Source organism: Belonocnema kinseyi, chromosome 4 (assembly GCF_010883055.1).
Source record: "Belonocnema kinseyi isolate 2016_QV_RU_SX_M_011 chromosome 4, B_treatae_v1, whole genome shotgun sequence".
Classification (NCBI taxonomy): domain Eukaryota; kingdom Metazoa; phylum Arthropoda; class Insecta; order Hymenoptera; family Cynipidae; genus Belonocnema; species Belonocnema kinseyi.
In genome coordinates, this window is record NC_046660.1 from 144,158,870 (window position 1) to 144,167,388 (window position 8,519).

The 8,519-nt window shown below is 31.4% G+C and overlaps 1 protein-coding gene across 8 annotated transcripts in view; it reads left to right on the plus strand.

Annotated features, from left to right (window-relative positions):
* LOC117171332 (phosphoribosyl pyrophosphate synthase-associated protein 2) overlaps positions 1-8,519 on the plus strand; it is a 228,065-nt gene that overhangs the window by 48,483 nt on the left and 171,063 nt on the right. The window contains exon 1 of one of the 8 annotated variants that reach the window (XM_033358549.1): positions 4,842-4,864. The exons of the other annotated variants lie outside the window; for them this stretch is intronic. The gene's annotated coding sequence lies outside the window, so the exon portion shown is untranslated. Of the gene's footprint in view, positions 1-4,841; positions 4,865-8,519 lie in introns of those variants that run through there. 8 annotated transcript variants of the gene reach the window in all.

Below are 8,519 nucleotides of genomic sequence, written 5' to 3' on the forward strand. Positions count from 1 at the left end.
AAATTTGTCATTTGTCATCTAAAGGTGATTAAGAAAAATATAAAGGATGCCAAATACCATTATTACTAGAAGTAAGCATGTCAAAAAGGAGTTGTAAAGAATCAATATAGAAATCGATAGATTCTTGAAGCATTGTTAACCATTTTGACATGTACGACCCAACAATTAATAATTATAATTATTCATTGTTGGGTCGTATGTAAATTGACGCTATTCAGGAAACTCGTGAATTTTTTTGATTATATCGATTATTTTTTCTGATATATCTGAAATGGGTTGTGGAAATAGGTAAGCATTTTTATTGAGTGATATAAGTCAATTGAATAATCTTTACTTTTCCAATTGTCTTCGGTTATATTCATAGTATTATTTAATTGAAATTGTATATTATCGATAAGAGTTGACATTTCTTCTTTGTGAAAATTAAATTTGACTTTGTGCTAATTTCTTACAGACGAATCAGTTTGAATAGTATTTTTACAGTTAATAACAGTCTCATTTCATTTTTTTAATAATAGAACAATAGAATAAGGGAATAGAATAGAGAATAGAATAAGAGAAAATGCAGAGAAAAATGATTATTAGTGATATGTTTAGAAGATAATAAAAGTAAGGTCATTGTTTCAAAGAGGGATTAGTTTCGCCTAAGATATTCAAAAAAATTGATTATCTTTTTATAGTTTGTAATATTTCGGCATGGTCGTTGCATTGAAGTTGGGGTTTTCTTAAGTATTGATTTGCAATCCACAGTTGTATGAGTTATGACATTACATCGTTTACAAGATTTAGACCAAACGATTAATTTTGGTCTGCAATCAGTTTGTGTTTCCCCGTCTTGTTTTGTAGTTTTTGAACATTTTCTATAAATTACTTCTTCGCATGTTTTATAGTATGAAATAAGATATTTTATCATTGCTAAAGCTGCTTTGTTTATTGCTTATGACTGAAGTTTCTCCGTCTTCGAAGACATAGTGATTTGCAATTTGACAGTGAGCGGAGTAATTTCCGTTATAGATATCTGGATAAACACATGTTGCGGATTCGCCTAGTCCATATTTGATTCCAAAGTCATTTAAAATGAATGTGTAGTTTAGGATTCCAAGTGTTCGATGTCTTATTGATGTCATTGGCGATGTTTCTTTGTTGTGTAATTGTTGAATTGATAGAGTTTATCTTGTCTTTCTGGTGAATATTATCCTGAAGTATAAATTGCTGAAGAATTTTTTTTTGTATAACGAAAAGGAAGTATCATTTAATTTTTTGATTTTTTTTCATGGCTCCGGTTTTTGCTAACATTACATGTATTGACCTTTCTGTAGCAGTAAAACTTTGAGGTGTTTTATGTATCGGTCTAGTGAATACTTCCAATTCGTGCTCTATATTGAAAAAAGTGCAATATTTAATTATAAGTTGAAAGTTTTCACCGGTAAAGTCCGATATTTAGTTTTCCCATTTTCTAGAAAGGCTGTAGGTCCTCTTGTCTTAATTGTGAGTATAATGTCTCGCATTGTGTCTTCATTGTTGATGTAAATCCAATCGCCCATCTTGGGGAAGTCTCAATTGCAAACGTCATTTATGATTAGGTGTATTTAATAGATGTTTCATGTCCACGTGTCGTATGACTATGTTGCAAAATTAGTCAATTCTTTCTTAGTGTTCGATCTCTTTTGTAAAGGGTTGTATCTAAAACTTTGAAAAAGACGGCCGAATTTGTAAAATTAAAAAAAAAAAAATTTCGAAGATTTTGAGTTTGTTTCTGTAAGTCAATAACAGAGTGCTTGAGTCCATTAATGTGTACACTTCTTGGGGAGTTTTTCATTTAAATTTTCACGTTTCCTCTTCCTGGAATTTCCAATACTTCGTATGGTCCTGACTATTGATTGTTGAGTTTCTTAATTTTTCCTCCTTCTATTAAAAATACTTTGTCTCCTCCTTTGAATTCTTGAAGGTTGATTTTCCTATCATAGTATTGTTTTTTACTTGTTTTGTTTTTTATTTGTTTTGACGCCGTAGTTTTAAATTACCTGATACGAAATCTTTTAGCGAAACTTCCTAATAAATTACTTAAAAAATGTTGGTGCGCCAAAAGTGCAAATAATTTTCTTTACAAATGCGTCTGCTATTGTGCTAGCTTGATGATTTGGAAGGGCACAAGCTACACAAAATTTGGTAAAATTAGCTTGAATTGTTAAAATATATTCATTTGCTTTTTCAGTTTTTGGTAATTTTCCTACGATATCCATTGATATCTTCTCAAATGTGGTTCCTAGGGTGTCAGTTATGACCATTGGATTTTTAGTTTTGAAGCGTACTAATTTTTGAAGTTGACATTGTAAACAAAGTTCAATGTATTTTTGTACGTCTATTTTCATATTTTCCACAAAAAATTGTTTTCGCATTCTATTGTATGTTTTTGTGACTCCCTTGTAATCACCTAATGCTGAAGAATGAGCTTTACTAAAATTTCATCTTTTTCGTTCTTTTGTAGGGTACTGTGTGATTCCCGAGCAAATAATTATTTTTGTATTTGATTCTGAAAATACGGATTTAAGTTGGGTCAAGATTTCTTCCCAGGGTATATTATTTATGTAAGCAGTTTTAGCTATACTGACTGATTTAAAATTTAATTTGCTGGTTATGTCATGCAAAGAAAAAATGGTTAGTCTTATACTATTGAGTGTTTCCGCAAGATTTTCTTTTTCTTCTTCTTCGATAGGAAGAGCGATGTGGTAATTTTTTCCTTTGTGAATTTCTTTGGCAAGACCTTTCTGAAGGTTTGTAAACTTGGGTAAATGTTCGCGTTTTAATAATAATTCTGATCCCTTATCTCGTGGTTTTCCATTAGTTTTAGTGAAACATGCATAGTTATCGTTTCTCATTGTAATTTTATCGCGGCAGTCTATTATATTCGGATACTTAGTTGACGTTCCGACGACTGTTTTGTCCGGGTGTAGCTCTGGGGGCGGGCGTATTTGTACTGAATCCTCGTCATGCGTTTCTTTGTTGTCATTTATTTCTGGTAAATTTTCTTAAAAATCGGAATTTATTTCGTCTAAATTGACAACATTTTTGTTGACATTTTTATTCTCAAAATTCTCATCATAATCTTCAATAACATTTTCTTCAGGACCGCTTAAGTTTTCATTTACGCTTGATTCACTGGAACTTTGACAATTATTCGGATTTTCTGCGTTGTTATCTTCGTCTTCCTCATCTTGAGGGTTTAATTTCTTCTTTTGCTTGTAGAATTTAGTTTTCTTTTTAATATTTTCGAAATAATCTGGATCGGAGTCTGAGCTATCTGATACACAAGCGGGATTAGCGTCCGGTTTTACTTTATTGTCCTTTTTTGACTTAGTAATCATTTCTTTCTTTGGTCTTCCTCTCTTTTTTGCTGCAAGAGTAGGGATAAAAATTTGTGTTTTAAATGTAGCTTCACGTGGTCTACCTCTTTTTTTTCTTAACAATGATTTCTTCTTGAATGTCTTTTTCATCATTATCTTCGTTGTTTGCTTCTTTGACAGTTTCTTGAATATTTTCTGGATTTTTAATTTCTTCATTTGGATTTCTTGATTTTTGTCTTCTTAACATTGCATGGCATTTTGATTCATTTATTTTATTTTTATTTGAAAGATCCATTTGATTTAGTAATACATGACTACTTTCTTTAACTTGATTAAATAATTCTTCAGTGAGAATATCGTTCTCTTTCTTCATTTTTATGCTAGAATTCGAATTTGAATCTGGATTGAAACTCGACTGTGAGTTTAAACATGAATTAGTATTTGATTTTGAGCTTGCATTAATACACGATTTAACATTTGATTTTGAGTCATCATTGGGACTTAATTTTATAATTGATTGTTTGTCTTCGTTAGGACTTAAGGTTGAAATTGATTTTAAACTTGAACTTGGATTTACGTATAAAGAGTTTGTTTCTTCATTGACTCTTATTATTTTTATATCATTTTCTTCTTTGCCATCTGTGAGATTTCTTGAAAACGCGTCTGCATTTACATTCATTTTACCGGTTTTATAGACAACTTCAAAGTCATATTCGGCTAATTTTCATTTCCATCTTGTTACTCTAGAACAAGGATCTTTGTAATTTTGGAACCAAACTAATGGTGTGTGATCGGTTACTAACGTAAATTTGTGTCCGTATAGATAGGTATGAAAATTTGTTACACAAAATATCATTGCTGGGTCTTATTTTTGGTGTTATACTTTCTTTCATTATCATTAAAACTTTGAGAGGCGTAAGCAATAGGCTTATCTTTGTCAATTTTTCCTTAAGATAAAATTCCCCTAACGCCAAATCCTGTTGCGTCTGTCGTTCGTACAAAAGGTTGTGAAAAAATGTGACCTTTGCAATAAGGGCACGTTACATAATTTTTCTTTTAATGTGTCAAACGCAGTTTGTTTGGAATATGTCCAGACAAATGGTGTGTCTTTATTTAAAATTTATTTAAATGTCAGGCGATTTTTGTAAATACGTCGACAAATTTTCTATAGTATTCTGCTAATCCTATGAATTCTTTGATTTTGTCTGGCCTCACTACGTCTTTATCGATGATATGTCCGAGGTATTTTACTCCCGGGCGCAATAATTCTCATTTGTCATGTTGTAATTTAAGATTTGCTTTACGTAATCTATTTATTAATTCGGTGAATTTTTTATCATGTTCTTCTAGAGTATCCGCATAAATAAGTATATCGTTTAGGTAGACGAAAAGTTCGGTGCCTTGAAGCCCAGTTAATATGAGGTCCATAAGGCGCTGGAAGGTGGCAGGGGAGTTTTTCAAACTAAAGGGCATGCGGTCGAATTCATAGTGTTCGAGGGGAGAGGAGAAGGCTGTTTTGTGTAAGTCTCTACGGTCCATTTTTATCTGATGGAATCCCCATGCTAAGTCAAATATCGAAAAGTATTGTGCGTTTCTTAATTGGTTTAAGATTTCTGTAATGTTTGTAAGTGGATATGGATCACTAATTGTTTTTTTTCATTCAATTTACGTAGTATTTATTATACTGTTTTATAATACGTTTGTACCTTCGAGTATTTCCCCTGGAATATGGAATCGGTCTGCATTTTATTCAATGAGTTTTTCGACATGTATGTATTCTTTTTTATTTAAATGCTCAAGACGTAGTAGTTCTTTTATTGATTTGACTCTATCTTCATTTGCAATATCAAAAGTTTGGTGAACATAACACCCATATTTATTTAAATTTAGGAAACAGCTAAGGACTTTTTCGATTGTTTGATATTGATTATTTTCATTTTCATTTTGTGTAATAAGGACATCGTTGTCTTTAGGTGTAAATTTTTTAAAGTCGAGAATTTCTACAGTTGGAATTGCAATTACTACTGGTTCTTCACGGGTATTAGCGATTTTTAAATATGTTTTACCATTATTGTTTTTAACTATTGCATTTCCTAAATATATACCGCTGTCTTTTGGCAAAAATTCGGGGACATAACCTATTTCTTTATCATTGTTTTTAACTTTTATATAAAAATCAGAAATTGTTCTAGGCGGGATTGTGATTATTTCTGAAAATTCGAATAAATAGTATTTTTCATTGATTTCTAATTGTTTTTCTGCATAATTTATTTTTACCTTATTTTTTCGAAAATATTCATTTTCTAAAACTCCGCCGTGTTCAACTGGTACTTCATTTGAAATTATAATAAAAATGGTTGGAAATTCTACATTTTTTATTGTTATTTGAACAAGAGTGTATACTGGGTGTTCGATAATTCCTGTTAATTTTAGATAATTTTGTTTATTAATGTTTACGCATTGTTGGCTAGTCGCCTGTCCTCTCCACATGGGTCTCCCTTGGTTATATTTATATTGACTTCCCAAAGGCTCATATCGTGGTTTGTTATTTGGCCAGTTACTTTGTAGGTGGAATCGATTACACAGACCAACATGGCTTTGTTGTTGGAAAGTGGAGGCTCATTTCCGCAGTCATTTTTTACGTAGAATCCGAATCCGAGGTCAGAATTGGCCCATCACGTCAGGATTTTAAGATATTTGAGGTTATGTACCCAAAAAATGAATCCCTCATCTTGAATTTCAAAATTTTAATCTCTCGACTTCAGATTCGTAATTAACAACACCGAACACCCTCAAGTAGAAATTTTCAAGAGAAAATACCAGCAGCTATATATGATACAACTAAAGAAAAATTCACCAAAAATTTTGTGTGTTCTGTACATGATCTCAAAAGTAGCCAAAAACGCCATTTTTTGGGTATATAACCTCAAATATCTTAAAATTCTGACGTTATGGGCCAATTCTGACCCCGGATTCGGATTTTACGTAAAAAGTTTCTTCAGAAATTACTCGGAAAAAATTGTCCTTGACTTTGAAAATAATTCGGAAAATGTTGTATTTGATTATTGTTATTACCAAAGTAAGGCTTTGAATAATTATTAGGATATTATGGCTGAAAGTTATTTGTTCGATTGAATTGAGTATTTTGAGGGTTTGATAATTTCGTTAATATTATAGAATAGGACAAACTGATGCTACGTGACCTGATTTTTTTTACAAAATTGGCATTGTGCATTTTCTCCTCTCGTAAAATATACTTTATTTAATTTTGAAGTTTCTCCTGAATAAAGGCGAGGTCGCAATTCTTTTCTTATGTCTTTGTTAGTTGCTAATCTTTTTTCAATTTCAATTGTTGTAGTAGCAAGGTTCGAAAATTAAACTGCTGTTCCTATTCTCATTACTAATTCTGGTCTAAGTCCTCTGATAAAATGATTTATTGCATAGCTTTCTAATTCAGTTTGAAGCGTTTTTTCCGCGATTCCTTTATTGTTCATTTTATGAGCGTCAATTATTATATCGGTAATTTCTTTAATACGCGAAGCATAAGATATTGCGTTTTCATTTCCCCACTTATATATATTTCCGAGTTCCCCTTGAAGTTGATATGCAGTTTTAGTTGGTGCGTATACCGTTTTTAGTTTATTAATTTTTCTATTGTATAAAAGGTATGAACATAAATGCATGTTATTTGCTCCATCGAACAGAGGAAAGACTTCGAGCGTATCTCGAAATGAGATTGGCTGGTTATTAGGTAACTTACTCATATTGCTATTTCAGAGTCTGAGTTTAATGAATATAAATTGTTTCCGTTAGGGTTTTTTATTATTTGTGGTAAAATATGTTCAATTTTAATTTTGTTAGCAACGTCTTTTATTTCGATATTTGAATTTATTTTGTTTGTAAGAACACTGATTTTTCTTGGTTTTCTACAGGATTTGTTTCTACTGATTTTTCAGAAAATACTACAGTGAAATTTGCTCGAAAGTTTATTCTGCTGTTTGTTAAAGTTTCATCTAAAAGGGTTTTGTTCACAATTTGAGTTTGAGGCGTAAATTACACTATTATCTTTTGATCATTGGACTATCGGTGAGTCTTCTTTTTCTGAGTTTTCTGGGTTAAAGTTAAGGTTCATATCACAGAAAAAGATACATTGTACACAGTTTTATATGAGAAAAAATAAATATCAGAGAAAAGTATCAGATTGAAGCAATTCGATGTTTGTTGAGCCTCAGTGATTTTTCTTTTTAATTGTCAAATTTCTTATATTTCAATTTTTAAATTGATTTTTAACCACACGCAAAAGAGACAGAACCAATTTTGGCATAATAGATCAAGTAATTATATATAAAATATAGATTTTTTGAAATAATTGAAAAAAATTGTACACTCATTTCATTTTCTGGTAGGGGGCCGTTCATATATTACGTAAGGCAATTTTAAACCAATTTTGGACCCCCTCCCCGATTGTAACGCAACGTAACAAAACGTACACTCCGTCCCCGCCCGGTAACGTAATAAATCTTAATTTTGCTATTTTACAGCGTTTCAAACAGTGTGCATCCTAATATCACTTATAGAATATTCAAATATTACTGTCTGATGTTTTCTCCATTAATAATTTCAAACTCAGAATGATTAGTTTATAAAATATTCATTTATTTATTATGTCACAAGAAACAAAATAAAAAAGGGACGTACAGAACGCTCACATAAGTTAGCGTTGTGTCCAAGGAGATGCCGACCATGAATTTATGTTTTCGACGACACTGGCATTTGGTTCGAACAAACTTTTTAAAATTTGGGAATGTTGTCAATATTGATATCATCTTTTTCCATCCACAAAGCATCTTCAGCGTCAGAATAGTCATCGATTATAATACATAAAAGTTTATCAACACGTTGAGCAGCCACTCTACGAGCTCGAACTTTAACTTCTATCTCTTTCGGTGTTCTTACCGACGATTTCTTGTGAAGCGAACTTGCATGACGCAAAACGGATTTGGTCGATGCACAGTACAGTTCACATGCCTTGCAAATTCTTAACGAATGAAAAATTGATACTATAAACTTAATTGACCCATAACATACTTTAAGATCGATAATTTCTTAGTATAAAGATAGAATATCAACAAATATTTTCACTCATAAATTACTGTCAACAAAAAGTGAATAAAA